The sequence below is a fragment of the Trichechus manatus genome, unplaced genomic scaffold (assembly GCF_000243295.1).
Source record: "Trichechus manatus latirostris isolate Lorelei unplaced genomic scaffold, TriManLat1.0 scaffold00525, whole genome shotgun sequence".
In the NCBI taxonomy this organism is placed as follows: Eukaryota; Metazoa; Chordata; class Mammalia; order Sirenia; family Trichechidae; genus Trichechus; species Trichechus manatus.
In genome coordinates, this window is record NW_004444461.1 from 29,641 (window position 1) to 46,891 (window position 17,251).

The following is a 17,251-nucleotide window of genomic DNA, read 5'->3' on the forward strand; positions in this document are numbered from 1 at the left end:
AGGTGCTGCAGTTAAGAGCAGAAAGTGTGCGGCAGGAGAGAGGAAGGGGAAAAGGAGAAAGAAGAGAGTGAAAGACAGATAATGTTGGCGGTTCTGGTCTGACAATGTCAAAACTTTACATGTCAAGCAGGTACCCAGCAGGAATATGGGTGCGCTTAAAGAAAAACAGGTGCAGAAGGAACTTAGAAGTCGGAATGCAAAAGCTCAAGACAGGTCTGTGGCGAAACGCAGAACGTTAGGAGAAAACGCGGATGCAGTTCCTCACTATCCCAAATTATGCTGTGGAGTTTCCCACCTGCGAGAAAATCGCAGGGGTCAGCACATCCCCAGTGCAATGGATGAGCGTCGCCCTTGGAAAACCACCTTCTTGATCATTGCGTCTTTTCTGCCAGTTAAGTACGACCGGCGCTCCAGCTGGCACAACGCATTCTCCTACCTCTTCACTGTACACTCACAGTCGCCATCCTCCCCTCTATCCGCTCGCTGCCACTTTTGCCGTCCACTCTCCACGAAATCATTCAAGTCACAGCTACCAACCGGAAGCCACAGCCCAGCCAACCATATCCTGGAAGCAGAGAGTCCAGACCAGCAGCTACTGTGTCCTCTCATCTACATACTCCCCAGGCTGCCTCTGCACGCTCAGCAACTCCATCTCCCTGGCTGTCGCTCTCCTCTTAGGTTACAATGGCCACAAGACAGATCTGAGCTCCTCTTGAGAGTATTGAATGAAAAAGAGAAAATGCATGCGGTGCCTCGAAGAGTGTACAGGGACTAAAGATCATCATAGCAGTGGTAGAGTTGTGGTGCTTTGCTGTGGTTCCATCGTTTTGATACGAAAGTGTTTCTTTTTACACCTACCTTCTGCCTATGGCACTGTTAAGTTTTCCATTATGCATACGTAGCATCTGCCTTTCTTGGATCACTAAACATCACCTTCCAGAACCAACTCATCTGCATACGGGTTAGACCTCTATGACCTCACTCAATCCTCAGTTTCCTCCCACCATAGTTTTTGTTTCCTCCAGTCACCTCTTCCAAAACCTACTAAGCAGTTGCTTCATCTTGGCCACACCTCACAACGGACCTAGAGACACCTTTGCATAGAGGAAGTCTGTGGAGAGATGGTTGAGGGAACCAGGGTGGTGGATGAGCTTGCCAGCAGGAGGAAGGACAGATGATGCCCAGGATAAGAGGGGGTTGAGCAACAAGAACCAGGTATCTCCAACATCAAAAAAGGACTCATACCGATGCAAGAATGGAGATAGCCTGGACAGGAAACTCTTTCAAGCATGGAGTTCTGGGCTGGACGTTCCTGCTAAGACCTGCTGCACCTGTAATTTTCCCATCTTAGTTGGTGGCAACTCCATCCTTCTGTATACTAAGGCAAGACACTTAAGAGTTTTCTTTGATTGCAGAGTTTTCCTTCAACACCAAATCCAATTAGTCAGGAATTCATGTTTTCTAGTTACTCAAGCATGAGCATTGATCTACAACAGGGTTTCTCAACCTCAGTACCATTGATATTTTGCATCTATATAATTCTTTCTTGTGTGTGTAGGGGGATCTCCTGTGTACTACAGGATGTTTAGCAACATCCTTGGCCTCTGTTAACCAGATGTCAGTAGAAACCCCCACCCCCTGCCCCAGTGGTGATGATCAAAAGTCTCACAAATCAGTATGTATTAGATGCACTGAAACCACCAATATGGTAGCTGCGACCACACAAGCTTTGCTGAAGAAGACAGTTGATGAAAAAGGTATGGACAACCCACATGCCCCCAGGCATTCCTTTTCCAGAGTTTCCTCTTCCAAACCTCCAGAGCTAAGGTTTGCTATGGCCTCCTCCCAATGCTGCTTAACCATAAGCATTAAAAATAATCCCCTGACCTGAAGATTTCCCTGCTGGAGTGTAAAACAAACAAGAGTGAGAAAACTGATTTTCTTGTACGTGTTGCTCTCCACTTATGACTCATCCTTGTCCTTAATTTTACCAAGACCAGCAGAGTATAGGGTCTACCTTCCAGGAAGGCTCCAGCCCCTCTGCGTAGCTCCTGTCCTTGAAAATTCCTCCCCACAAGCCTCCCTCTTCTCTGGGCCCCAAAATCATCCCCGCCAAATGGGTACGCAAGCCAAGCAGCTGAAGGGAAGGAACAAATCTTCCTAGTCTTAGGCTCACAAAACTAGAGAGGAATGGTTACTTAGAAAGTAAGGAGGTGTGTAGGGAATGACTTTCTCCCTGCCTGTCTGTGCCTCTCTTTAAAAGCTCAGCTTCTATGTCACTAAATCCCATTGCACAGGAATGCTGTGGATCAACACAAACCAGCAAAGACCAATCATCTTGATTTTACTATGTTCTATCAGAGAACACAACCACAGGACAACCACAGGCCAATGGCTTTGGTCAATCCAAGCAGCTCTCTCAATCAGTGTCCCATAGAAACTGCTCCTGAACATAAACAATAGCATCAGTTTACAAATCATCCCAAAATAAGTGGACACTACATGTATTCAAGGAGATATACATAAACCTTAGGGGTCCAGGGAATTATGAGGCTAGTGGGTAATAATCAACTAGCATGAGATATTTCAATGACTTTGACAAGTTGTGGAGCTAGAATGAAATTCTTAAGTGACAAGTGCAAAATATTTATATGGTGATTAAAAAACAAAAAAACTCACACACCAGAGGACGGTGAGATTAGGACGTAGAGATGTGAAACTTGACTTCAAGTTTAATGAAAAGCCAGCATGCTTCCCCAGTGAGGGAAAAGAAGCCAGCATAACATTTAAACGCAGTAAGAAGAATATTATAAGATAGGCAGGGCAACAATATTATAACTTATTCACAAACTGAGAAGAATATTATGCTCAGGATTTTCTTCTTATAATATTAAAATGATATGGGGGGAAAAAACTGGAGAAAAAACAAAGAACACCAAGATCATAAGTTTTAAGTTTTCCGTGAAGAGGAAAAAAATGACTTCATGACATTCTTTAAGAAAATGAAAGAATTTGAGGGGAAATATGGAATCCTTGATGTTTTCTACACACTTGCAAGAATAAACAATGAAAAGTATGCTTGAATTTAAGAAAGAGATAGGCCTTTTGTATTCAGCAATAGGGTACACATATACCAAGAGTGATGCTAAAGGGTGGTTCCCATCGGTGTGACCTTCAGAGGAGACCAGGCAGCCTTGCGTATCAGCATGACCCAGGCAACTGGAAGGGAGGGGCTTCTAAGATTCCATAACACCACCACCCCCTGACCACTGCACCTTCCAATTCTGCTATTGTGACTCCAGATAGTTACCAGGTGCTCTGGGTCCTCCATCTGACACTTCTGTTGAAGCCTGAGGTAGAGGCAGTGCCTTAGGCTCTGAGCTCTGGCATCTTGTTCCTTGTTTTGACAATTCAGGACTCTCAAGGGTTGTGGGATGCTAACAAAGTTTTTCCCAAAAGTAGGTTATGAACCAGATATGCATCCTTTAGACTGGTTAAATCACTTTTTTACTTTAAAAAAAAAAAAAAAAACTTTCTTGGGGTATAATTTACAAACTATAAAATTTACTCATTTTAACTGTATAATTCAATGATTTTTAGTAAGTTTATCAAGATATGCAACCATCAGCATAGTCCATTAATTTTTCTTTGTTATTTGTCTGGTTTTCTTCTCCGTGGGCTCTGGGTTCACTCCTTCCACCATAAGCTTCAGCATGGAAATGTCTCTCACCACTTACTCTGGGCGGAAGGCAGAGAAAGGAATATCCTGGAAATTAACCAGGAGTTGCACTCCCAGCTAGCACAAAGCAAACAGCAGTTTAGAGACCTCAAAGAGAAATTCCTCATATCTAAAGCTACTGCCTCCTCCCTGGTCAACCAGCTGCAGAAATACAGTAAGTCCTACAGGGTCAAGGTCACCAAAGTTATAAGATTGTCTGCTCTCTGAGAAACTAAATGCTCTCCAGAAACTAAATGCTCTTCTTTCCCTTTCATCAAAATAAATTTTATCCTGACCATACTCCTAGAAAGGTAGAAGTGGATATTTTATCCTTAATCTGCAAAGGATGAAAAAACTGAGTCATAAAGGAGTAAAGAAACTTTCCCAAGTTTGCAGTGGGAGTGTTGGGAGGAATAGACGCTAAAATTCTAGTTCAGGCACAAAACTGCCTTTTCTCACTTAGGAACTTGTTTCAGATTCTACAAACATATAACATCATTATTGACATAAGTATCTCAGAATTCAATTCAAACTTTTACTGAACATTCATTTGCAAAAGTATTTTGTCAGCTGCACTGGGGAGAAACAGGTATTAGTACACCATACCTGCCTCAAAAGAGCTTAACACTATCTATTCCCAAGCTAGCCTTGGGTATCTAGAGATGACAATATCAATAGCAAACACAAAGGGAAGTCCAGATGTCGGCAGCAAGATTCTTTTCCTATAAAGTTCAAGGAAGCCAATTCTCATATTCTGGTGAAGGTATTTCCAGAAAACTCAGAGAATCTCTAACACTCTTTCTGTCTCTCCCTGAATATGAATTTTGCAGACAGCAAGCAAGTCCAGGTGGACCTCCAGCATCTGGGCTGTGAGACACATGACCAAAATGAGAAGAAGGCCAAGCGGAAGAGACCACTAGTCCCAGCAGGCTTTCACATTTGGAAATCCACTGGGCAATCCCAAACCTGTTAGTAATGGGGGAAAGGGTATAGTGACTAAAGGGAACAGGGGAACAAGAGGGACAGGGATATTAGAGGAAGATTCTTGCTGACATTGAAGTTGTTGGCTTTCCAATTCATACAATTATTTTTCAATAAATCAGTGGGGGATAAAATTTGTTATATAACTTACTGTCATAAACAAAAGGTAAAAATGAAGCCTATTTTTAAAGAAGTGAAAACATAAGCTTTGAGGGGTGGGAAAACTAAGCTTTCTTTTTTAAAAAAAAAAAAATTATTCATTATAATCCTGATAAAAATGTAGGACAAAATTTTTGAAGCCAGAGAAGAAGAAAGATATGACCTAAGATTTTAGGGTATATGTAATACAGTTCAGTGATTAAGAGCTCAAATCCAAGTTGTTTATTTTCTCTGTGCCTCAGTTTGTTCATTTGTAATGATAATAAGGGTAGTACCTACCTCTTCAGGTAGCAGGTATAATTATATTAGTTAATTCTTGAAAATCTACTAGAACGGTGCCTGGCACATGAGAAACACACCCTCCTACCGGTTGTAACTTAACATCTGATAGCTTCTAGAGATAAGTCAGGTATTTTTTTCCCATTGCATTTTTACATAGTTTTAGCCAGATAAATTTTAAATCTTTGAAATACTATGGGATTATTGAAACTATCCACACAGAACCATCAGCTCTATAATCCTTGGGGCCTTCCCAAGCTTACAGGAAATAGCTACTTCATGCCGCAGGTTAGAATCAGAGTCAGACCTCAGGGGGTGTGAATTCTGACTCTTCCAAACACCAGTTGAATTATCTTGAACAAGTTACCTTACCTGCCTTTGAACTTCTCTTTAAAAAAAAAAAAAAAAAACCCAAACTTATTGCCATCAAATTGATTCTGATTCATAGTGACACTATGTGACACAGGAGAACTGCCCAATAGGGTTTCTTAAGCTATAGTCTTTATGGAAGTAGATTGACACATCTTTCTCACACAGAGCCTTTGAGAGGGTTTGAACCGCTGACCTTTCAATTAGCAGTCAAACTCTTAACCATTGGGCCACCAGAGTTCCTTGAGCTTCTCTTTACTTCTCTGTAAAATGGGAGTGATCAAATGCCTTGCTGCTGGGAGACTGAGAAATAAAGATGTGGAAAACCCAGCAGACAGCCTGGAACTGGGGTTATTTCTGTCCTTGGAATGAGCCCTGCCTCCTCCCTTGAACACAGTGATCATCAGTGGCATATCCAGTTTTCTACTGAGGCAGGTGTGTCTGTCTCTTTTCAGAGTTGGAAGAATACAAGGCTCTCATTGAATCCATGCTGGGGGAGGAGCTGCAGTTGGAGGAGGAGAGACCAGCTGAAAGAATTGGGTAAGGAGGGCTCTGTGCAGGGCAGGCTATGGGAAAGTGTAAATTTCTGCTTGAAGTGGGGCAGCCCATGCTAGTAGAATGAAGAGCAAATTTGTGCAAGGAGAAGGACAGAAATTTACAGGAAGGCACAAAACTAGACAACCAGGGGCTATGGGAACTGGATGGTTTTCCAGTACCTGGAAGAATTTAGGTCTCTGGGATTCTCCTGTAAAAAATGTATAAATAAAATAGAGACACATGCCTGGGTTGCAATACTAGCAATATTAACTTCTAGCTTTGTGATATTGGGCAAATTTACCTAACTTTCCTGTGTTTCAGTTACTTCGGCTACCTCATCCATAAAATGAAGGTACCAGACTTGCAGCTGGGAGACTGAGAAATAAAGATGTGGAAACCCAACATGGAGCCTGGAACTGGGGTTATTTGTGTCCTTGGGATGAGCCCTGGCTCCTCCCTTGAACAGCCTAGGCCCCTAAATTCTGTTGAATCACTCAACAGAACCAGCCCTCTCACTCTCATCTGAAGAGACTACTCCTTCTTTGTTTGGTAGCCACCCTCCCCAGTAAACCATTAGCCCCTCCATTCCCATCTGATAACGTTAACCCAGCTGTATCTCTTTGTCTGAGATATCACCTGGGGCTGCATCCAAGTCATTGCCTGTGGTACGGCCTGAGGCAGATGCCTTACAAGACATTGTTGAATGTTCTCAGAACACATCCACATCACCCATTTTTGCTTCTAAACCTATCCAAAAAAACCAAACTAAACTCATCACCATTGAGTCGATTCCAACTCATAGAGACCCTATAATTAGACATATCCCAGTGAGCCACAAAAGGTGAAGTCCAAAGTGTGATGCAGGAGGAGGTACGCTACTCTCTGAAAGAACTGTCCTAACAGAATTAAGACACCTAACTACAATGGGGATGATTGGACCCCTTGGTGGTAGGGGCCAAGTGGCAGCACTCAATCTGCAAATACAAGGTGGCCATTGTTACCGTAATGGGCAGCAGAATCAAAGCAGTAATCACAATAGTCTGACTTGTATGGACTCATGGTTTCGCTACTTAGTCATGGTGTTCCTACAGGTGAAAAAGATGGGAACTATACTAAATATTTACTTGATCTGTACAAGTGGAAAAATTCTAGGTCAAGTGAATGGCAGTCTAACTCAAATGGCCAAAATAGAGAGTCACTGACTCTCAATCAATCCCCAGACTTGAGCCAGTTTACACACTACAACCCCTTGAAGGAAAGAGAGGCCTGATCCACTTGAGGAAAGACCCCACTACCTTGCCAGTAATTTATACTGTTAGTCTTTCTCCTAGCCGTCCACAAAGGGATCTACAGTCTTTTACGAGAGTAATTGTTCATTGGGGAAACAGAAATAATCAGACTTTTCTGGAATAACTGGATACTGTCTCTGAACTGACACTAATACCAGCAGATCCAAAACATCACTGTGGCCCATCAGTCAGAGTGGGAGTGTATGGAGGCCAGGTTATTAATGGAATCTTAGCTCATGTTCGTTTCACAGTGGGTCCAGTCGGTTCCCTAACCCATCCTGTAGTGATTTTCCCAGTTCCAGAATGCATAATTGGAATAGATTTACTCAGCAACTGGTAGAACCCCAACACTGGATCCCTGACAAAGGGCTATTATGGTAGGAAAAGCCAAGTGGAAGCCATCAGAATTGCTCCTACCTAGGAAAATAGTAAACTGAAAGCAATACTGCAGTCCTAGAGGAAGTGCAGAGACTACTGCCACCATCAAGGATTTAAAGGGTGCAAGGGTCCTAATTCCCACCACATCCCCATTCAACTCACCTACTTGGCCTGTGCAAAAAAACAGATGGATCTTGGAGAATAACAGTGAATTATCATAAACTTCACCAAGTGGTGACTCCAGTTGCTACTGCTGTTCCGGATGTGGTTTAATTGCTTGAGCAAATTAATACATCTCCTCGTACCTGCTGTGTAGCTATTGATCTGGTCGATGTCTTTTTCTGGATCCCAGTTTCAAAGAAACAACAGAAGCAGTTTGCCTTCAGCTGGTAAGGCTGCCAATGCACCTTCACTGTCCTACTTCGTGGGTGTATCAACTCTCCAGCCCTATGTCATAATTTAGTCTGCAGGAAACTTGACCCCCTTTCCCTTTCACAAGAGGTCACACTGGTCCATTATGTTGATGACATTAGACTGAATGGATCTATTAAGAAGAAGTGTCGATGACTCTGGACTTATTCGTAAAACATCTGTGTGCTGTAGGAAAAGAAATTAATCTGACAAAAATTTGGGCTACAACAAGCCACTCTGCCACTTGGGCCATATGATCTGGCTGATCCTATGGCACTTGAAGTGTCAGTATCAGATACAGATGCTGTTTGGAGTCTTTGGCAGGACCCTATTGATGAATCACAGTGCAGACCCTTAGAATTTTGGAGCAAATCCCTGTCATCCACTGCAGATAGCTACTCTCCTTTTGAGAAACAGTTTTGGTATGTTGCTGGGCCTTAGTACCTACTGAACACTTAACCATGGGCCACCAAGTCATCATGCACCCTGAGCTGCCCATCATGAACTCGGTGTCGTCTGATCCACAGAACCATAAAGCTGGGCACACACAGCAGCACTCCATCATTAAATGTAAGTGGTATCCACGCAATTGGGCTCAAACAGGACCTGAAGGCACAAGTAAGTTGCATGAGGAACTGGCCCAAATGCCCACGGTCTTCACTCCTGTCACATTCCCTGCCCTCTCACAGTCTGCACCTATGGCCTCATCGGGAGTTCCTTATGATTTGTTGACTGGCTAAGAGTAAGCTCATGCCTGACTTACAGATGGTTCTGCGTGATTTGCAGGCATCCCTCAAAAGAGGACAGCGGTAGTGCTGCAGACCCTATCTGAACCTCCCTGAAGGACAGTAGTGAAGGAAAATCCTCCCAGTGGGCAAAACTTCAAGCAGTTCACCTGGTTGTTCACTTTCTTAGAAGTAGAAATGGGCAGATGTGTGATCGTATACTGATTCATAGGCTGTGGCCAATGGTTTAGCTGGATTATCAGGGACATGGAAGGAAAATGATTGGAAAATTGGAGACAAGGAGGTATGGCTAAGAGAGATGTGGATAGACCTCTCTGAATGGGCCAAAGAAATGAAGATATTTGTTTCTTTCGTGAATGATCACCAAAGGGTGATCTTGGCAGGGAAGGATTTTAACAATAAAGCAGACAGGATAACACATTCTTTGGAACCCAGTCATCCTCTTTCCCCAGCAGCCTGACCCAAGAACTTGAGACAAGCCAGCCACTACAGCTTCGTGAGCCATTTCCTTGAGATAAACCTCTCTCTCTCCTACCTCTCTCACTCTCTCTCTCTCTATATATATATATGGCTGAACATCAGCTACTGATGTAATTTGCATTCCTCTCTAAAAAAGTCTTGTTTTTTTATAACATGGAAAAAAAAACCCCAGATCCAAAGGACACACTCTGCTCCTGGTGCTGCTTTCTTGGTGGTATGAGGTCCCCTACTCTCTGCTGACTTCCCTTTCCTGTTATCTCTTGTAAGATAAAAGGTAATGCAGGCCACACCCCAGGGAAACTCCCTTTATATTGGATCAGGGATATGACCTGAGTAAGGGTGTTACATCCCACCTTAATCCTTTTTAACATAATCTAATCTTGCCTCATTAACCACAGGCAGAGATTAGAACTTACAACACATAGGAAAATTACATGAAGCACACAATGCTGAGAACCATAGCCTAATCAAGTGAACACATATTTTGTGTTCCATGACACTCAGTGTACATTAAAAGAAAAATTTTAGAATCACTACATTTAATGGATCCTAGTATTGTTCTTTCCGATTCTTTAAATAAAAAACCTGTCGTTAGTCATGACATTGATTTCACAACCTACTAATGGTTCAGAACTGCAATTTGAAAAACTTGATTTTTGGCAACATTTTTCATTAAGCAAAGCCCCAAAAGAGAGCTTTTAGGACTTACTCTCTAAAGAGACTATAACAGTAAATAAAACCTAAAAGTTTTACAGAACACATTATATATTTATATTCCCATTCTCTACAATGGTAGAAAAGGAGTCCTGGTGGTGCAAACAGTTAAGCACTCAGCAGCTAACCTGAAGGTTGTCGGTTCTAAACCTACCCAGTGGCTCCAGGGTAGAAAGACCTGACCATCTGCTTCTGTAAAGATTACAGCCAAGAAAAACCTATGGAGCAGTTCTACTCTGTCACATGGGGTCACTATGAATCGGAATACACTTGATGACACCTAACAACAACAACATGATGGCATAAAGTACTAAAACAAACAAAAAAACCCAGCTTGGTGGTTTCTCAAAAGGTTGATCATAGAACCACCATATGACCCAGCAATCCCAATCCTAGGTACATACCCAGAAGAATTGAAAACAGAAATGCAAACAGAAACCAGTACACCAATGTTCACTGCAGCACTTTCACAATAGTCAAAATGTGGAAACAAACAAAATGTCCATCAACAGATGAATGGATGCACAAAATGGACTATTATATCAGCCATAAAGAGAAATGAAGTCATGATGCATGCTACAGTAAGGATGAACCTTGATAACATTATGATAAGTGAAATGTCAGTCACAAAAGGACAAATAATGTATGATCTCACTTAAATGAAATTAAAAAATATATGCTATTGTTGTTAGGTGCTGTTGAATAGGTTCCTATTCATAGCAACCCTAAGTACAACAGAACGAAACACTGCTTGGTCCTGTGCCATCCTCACAATCTTTGCTATGTTCAATCCCATTGTTACAGCCACTGTGTCAATCTGTCTCGTCAAGGGCCTTCCTCTTTTTCACTGATCCTCTATTTTACCAAGAATGATGTCCTTCTCCAGGGACTGATCCCTCCCAATAACACGTCCAAAGTATGTGAGGTAAAGTCTTGCCATCCTTCCTTCCAAGGAACACTCTGGCTGTACTTCTTCCAAGACAGACTTGTTCGTTCTTCTGGCAGTCCATGGTATATTCAAATTCTTCGCCAACACCATAATTCAAAGGCATCAATTCTTCTTCAGTCTTCCTTATTCATTTTTCTGCTTACATATTTATATTAGGTGATCAGAAAATATCATGGCTTGAGTCAAGCACACCTTAGTCCTCAAAGAGACATCTTCACTTTTCAACACTTTAAAGAAGTCTTTTGCAACAGATTTGCTCAATGAAATACATCGTTTGATTTCTGCTGCTTCCATGGACATTGACCGTGGATCCGAGTAAAACGAAATCCTTGACAACTTTAACCTTTTCTCTGTTTATCATAATATTGCTTATTGGTCCAGTTGTGAGGATTTTTGCTTTCTTTATGTTAAGGTGTAATCCATATTGAAGGCTGTGGTCTTTGATCTTCATCAGTAAGTGCTTCAAGTCCTCTTCACTTTCAGCAAGCAAGATTCTGTCATCTGCATATCACAGGTTGTTAATGAGCCTTCCTTCAATCCTGATGCTGCGTTCTTCTTCTTATAGTCCAGCTTCTCAGATTATTTACTCAGCATACAGGTTGAATAAGTATGGTGAAAGGATACAGCCCTGAGTCACACCTTTCTTGATTTTAAATAATGCCATTATCTCCTTGTTCTGTTCCCATGACGGCCTGTTTGGTCTATGCATAGATTCCACAGGAGCACAATTAAGTATTCTGAAATTCCTATTCTTTGCAATCTTATCTGTAATTTGTTATGATCCACACAGTCTAATGCCTTTGCATAGTTAATAAAACACAGGTAAACATCTTTCTGGTATTCTTTGCTTTCAGCCAAGATCCATCTGATATCAAGAATGATGTCCCTTGTTCCACTGACAGAATGGCAGAGCGAGGGCAGGAAATATATAGAAGCCAAGAATGATTAGTTATCAGTGGTGGGAGGGAGGGGAAAATGGGAAGTTTTTGCTTAGGAGACATTGAGTTTATGTTAATGATAGTGGAATAACTTGAAAAGGACAGTGAGAATGGTTGCACAATTCTAAGAATGTAATCAATATCACTGATATACACACGTAGAAATTGTTGAATTGGTATATGTTTAGATGTGTATATTTTCAGCACAGGTTAAAAAAAATTTCCCTAAGAACTCATTGGGAACAAATCATTATAGAGACCACCTAGGAACAAGAAATTAGTAGATTTTCACATTTCACTTCAAAATTTTGTTAATCTATTGAAAATATTCCTAGAAATTCCCCTAAGACATAACTTGATGTGGAAGTAAATTTAGAGAATGTTGGCCTCCACAGGGTGAAAATGGATTGGATCGAGGTTAAAGCCTCCCTCTTCATCTACTGATTGCCATTTTTCTCTCTCTGATGATTTCTTTTTCCCTTGATCTCTTTAGAAGAACACTTTCAAAACCCTTGTGTAAAGCCTTATTCCTTTCCCTACCAAGATGACCCAATAGCCTCTGGTGCTCATTGGCTTTGTCCAGATTGGAGCCTTTCCTCTCCCTTTCCCCAAACTCTGAGATGCACTGGAAAAGGTCAGAGGCCTGGATTCTGGTCCCAGTTTGTCATTTGCAGGTCATGCAGGTTAAGCTGGTCCTTAGCCTCTTGCCACCGCTGTCTCCTCGTCTGCAAAAGGCGGAACTGTACTTAGATGGTCCCTGCTGGTATACACATTCTAGGGCTCTTCCCTTGGCACCACCCTGCTATTTACATGGAATAAGACATGAATTTAGGAGAGAAACTTTCCTGAAAATATTCTGCCCTATAACCAGCTGTTTCTGAATGTGCATATTTGAGGTTATGCACATCTCTTCCTGGGAAGTGTGAGAGGTCTTCATTTTCCTCCAGAAGAGTAGAATAGAGAGTAAATTGGCAGCTGAGGAGGGATCTGACCAACCTACATGCAGCAGCTTTGAGCAGGGCTATCACCAGCACCAGGGGATGGGGCCTAAGTATATTTCAGAGCACATTTCCTCTAACCTGCTATCATCACTAACTCTGTCCAGATTGTAGCTCATCCACTTAACTGCACTCAGTTTGCACTCTAGCCACACTTAGCTACAGCAGGGCCTGATAGAAGATTCTTATTTGGATTTTTTCTTTCTGTTTCAGGTAACAACTAATGCTGAAACTATGAAAAGATCTTGTGTAATTTCAACAGTGCATAGTCACAAACTTCTGCTTAGTTCCTGCGATGTTTTAGATTGTGTGTCAGCTTGGCTGGGCCATGATTCTCAGTGTTTTGGCAGTTGTATCATGTTGTGATCACTTCCCTGTTGAAATCTGATAAGTGATCACCCATGATGGAATCTGCTGAGTGGAACAAGCGGAGGCAGGGCCTATAGAGGCTTACGGCCCCTTCGGCCTTTAGCTCTTGGCCCTCCTCCACCTAGTTCCTTCCTGCTCTGCTTGGCTGGGCTTTTGCTTGTTCTAGGTCCTGCAGCTGTCTCCTGTTCACTGGGGACTTCAGCTAGCAGTTTGCCTGCCGATCTTGACATTGCTAGATCTTCACAGCCTGCTACAGACCTGCTCTCCCGTCTGCCAATCTTGTGTTCACTAGTGTATTCGGTTACATGAATCAGGAAAATCCTTTTTCATGCCTCATGGACTTGGGACATACAGCATCTAAAAACCGTGTGAGCCATTTCCTTGATATAAATCTCTCCCTATATGTGTGTGTGTGTATATATATATATATATATATATATATTTTACTGGTTTTGCTTCTCTAGAGAACCCAGCCTAAGAGAGTTCCCAAACTGATGACCAAAACTAGTACAACAAAACAAGTGAAAGTCCAAATCTGAAAGGAAGATGAGAATCAGATGTCACAGGCACTAAGGATTTTTACTACAAACAGCTGGTTTGATAGCAGAAACCACAACCCCTCAGCCTCTGAGTGTGATAATTGCCTGAGGGACACCGATGACTAGATTCACATATAATCTTGAGAGAACTGGACCCTTTTCCCTCCCCAGCCCCATCTCGTGGATGACAGGAGTTAGCAGCAACTGAAAGAAATCTCAACGACTTGAGGCCAAGACTTAGTCAGAATAATATCACTGCAGACTATTCATCAGCTTTTCGGCACATGTCCATTTTCCTTCAAAGATGAGGGTTTTAAAATCTCTGAAAATAAACTTTATTTTATAAATACTCTGTTGCGGGAGCGGGGATAATAAGGGGGTAAAGGGGAACCGTGAAGAGGAGTGAAGGAAAGCAGGATGGTGTGGACAAGAACGAGACCTCCAGGAGGCCGGTGCAGAGACACAGTAGGGGGGTTCTGGAGGAGAGAATGGGTTTGTACGATGTAACAGAATAAGTAGGAAAGTGAGGGAGAGAACCGAGAGAAGACCTGAAAGAGAGAAAAGCAAAAGTATCTGTAGCTGTCCAAAAACAAAGCAATGAAATATTGTGAATGTTTTTACGTCAAAAATATTTAAGGAAGCGCATCATCTGATAGCAAGTTTATGCCATGCGGTGATGGTATAGGGGTTGGTACTCTTGGTGGTGGCCACAGTAACCTTGGTCTATCTTGGCACGAACCTTTTTAGGTTTGCGTTTAATTCTTGTACAGTCTGTACCCTTTATTTGAGGCCATAGAGCAGCAGGACTCAAAGCTGGGGATAGGAGGGAAGGAAACCCTACAGTGCACAAACCTGGGGTTCCGTCATCCGGAAACTATAGAGGATGAGTGAGGAGAAAGTGAAATGCCGCCTCTCACTGAGTCTAATGAGATGACGTGGTTGTCATGGAATGAATTGTGTCCCCAAAAAATATTTGTCAACTTGGCTAGATCATGATTCCTAGTATTGTATGACTACCATTTTATCATCTGACATGATTTCCCTATGTGTTGTAAATTCTATCACTATGATGTAATAAAATGCATTAGCAGCAGTTATATTGATGAGATCTACAAGATTAGATAGTGTCCTAAGCCAATCTCTTTTGGGATACAAAAGAAAGATGGGAGCAGAGAGACGGGGTCCTCATATCGCCAAGAAAGCAGTGACGGGAGCAGAGCTCATCCTTTGGACCTGAGGGTTCCCGCGCTGAGACGCTCCCAGACTGAGGGAAGATTGCTCACAAAGACCTTCCTCCAGAGCCGACAGAGAGAGAAAGCTTTCCCCTGGAGTTGATGCCCTGCATTTGGACTTGTAGCCTACTAGACTGTGAGAGAATAAATTTCTCTTTGTTAAAGCCATCCATTTGCGGTATTTCTGTTATAGCAGCACTAGATGACTAAGACGGTGGTCATAACTATTTTTCTTTCTTTTTTTTAAACTGTACTTTAGATGAAGATTTACAGAGCAAACTAGTTTCTCATTAAATGATTAACACACATATTCTTTTGAGACATTAGTTGCCAATCCCACGACATGTCAACACTCTCCCCTTCTCGACCTTGAGTTCCCCATTACCAGCTTTCCTGTCCTGTCTGCCTTCTTGTCCTTGTCCCTGGGCTGGTATGCCCATTTAGTTTCATTTTGTTTTATGGGCCTGTCTAATCTTTGGCTGAAGGGTGACCCTCAGGAGTGACTTCAGTACTGAGCTATAAGTGTGTCCTGGGGCTATACTCTTGGAGTTTCTCCAGCTCTGTCTGGGACCCTCTATTGTAATCCCTATCAAAGCTGTCAGTGGTAGTATCTGGGCACCATTTAGTTGTGCTGGACTCAGTCTGGTGGAGGCTATGGTAGTTGTGGTCCATTAGACCTTTGGAATAATACTTCCCTTGTGTCTTTGGCTTTCTTTATTCTCCCTTGCTCCAGATAGGGTGAGACCAGTGGAGTATCTGAGATGGCCACTCACAAAATTTTAAGACCCCAGATGCTATTCACCAAGGTAGGATGTAGAATATTTTCTTTATAAAGTCATATCAGTTTTTCTGATTGAGATATTTCAAGTATCAGTGTGGCTTTTTTACTAAAAGAAAATGAATTTTTAGCGAGTTTGAAATATAATCCAAGCTTGTTGGATGGTCTACACAGTCTTATCTCCATCATCCATTCTTCATGGTTACACCAACAGTAAATTCTTCAAATATAACTCACATAGTGTGAAATGTAAAAATCTTCAGTGGAGGGCTTGTTAAATTTTGAAAAATAAACCATCACCCAGATCAAGTTATAGGAAACTTCCGTCATCTTAGCAAGTTCTATAGAACACTTTTGCAATCAATCCCTACCCACCCCCACCTAGTTAATTACTATTCTGATTTCTAAAAGCAGAGATTAGTGTTGCCTGCTCTTGGAGTTTACATTTATAAATGTATATCTTGTAGTGTCTAGCTTTTTGTTTGTTTTTTGGTCAAGCAGTGTAGTGTTTTTGAAATATATCCATCCACAAGTTCATTTTCACAATATTAATACAGGTTATTCCAAAGTATGAATACAGCAGTATTGATGGGCAATTGGGTTACTTCCAGTTTTTGCTGGTGACCAAGGCTACTATGGATAGTCTTGAATAAGTCTTTTGTGGACGTGTGCACCCATTTCCCTTAAGGACTTCAGTACAGTTGTCCTGTTGGAATGGCCCTGATCTTATAGTGGTTATTTCTCTGCGTTTTGGCCGCAGCAACCTCGATTCGAATCCGAGTCACGGCATGTAGTTGTAACTTGCTTTGGCAGCCGTACCTTTTAAAGGTTGTAATTTTGCTTTTGCTGGAGACGTCCTCTCAAGAGTGCGGTTAAAGAATTGGTGAATAATAGTTTCCACCATCCACACCGGGAGAGACCCTTCAGGAGAGGATGAAAATCCGCAGGAGGCGTAACAAAGGTTGCAAGGGCAGTCTCTTTTTACCTTCACGTGAGTAGCGGAGAGGACCATTCTAGAGGGTGACCCTGGAGCTCACCATCACTTTCAAAGTTTGGAGATCTGAATGCTTTGGGGAGAGGAGTCAAGGATACCGCCAGCAAGTATGCCTGAGGCCCTAAATCCGATCTGAGTTTAAATCTCCGTGGCACTTTTACAATGGAATATGCTCTTTTATTCAGGCTACACAAAATTTTAGTATTTAAAAACAAACTTGTGCCCCCAAATAAATAGTAAAAGGGACCTATTTTCCAATAACACGTCACCCTCTCCCCGCTTCTTCCCCCCCGCCCCTGTCTTGATTTAGGGGAAGAAAACGTTTTGGACTGGAAAGAAGGGATCTTGGGCTGCAGCTTCAAGGTCAGGGGGCAAGAATTTCCACTCTCCTCC

The 17,251-nt window shown here is 42.2% G+C and overlaps 1 non-coding gene across 1 annotated transcript; it reads right to left on the bottom strand.

Annotated features, from left to right (window-relative positions):
• Positions 1-238: 238 nt before the first annotated feature.
• On the bottom strand, positions 239-400 carry LOC111819403 (U1 spliceosomal RNA). The gene has a single exon (XR_002823050.1). It is a non-coding gene; the product is annotated as a U1 spliceosomal RNA (small nuclear RNA).
• Positions 401-17,251: the final 16,851 nt, after the last annotated feature.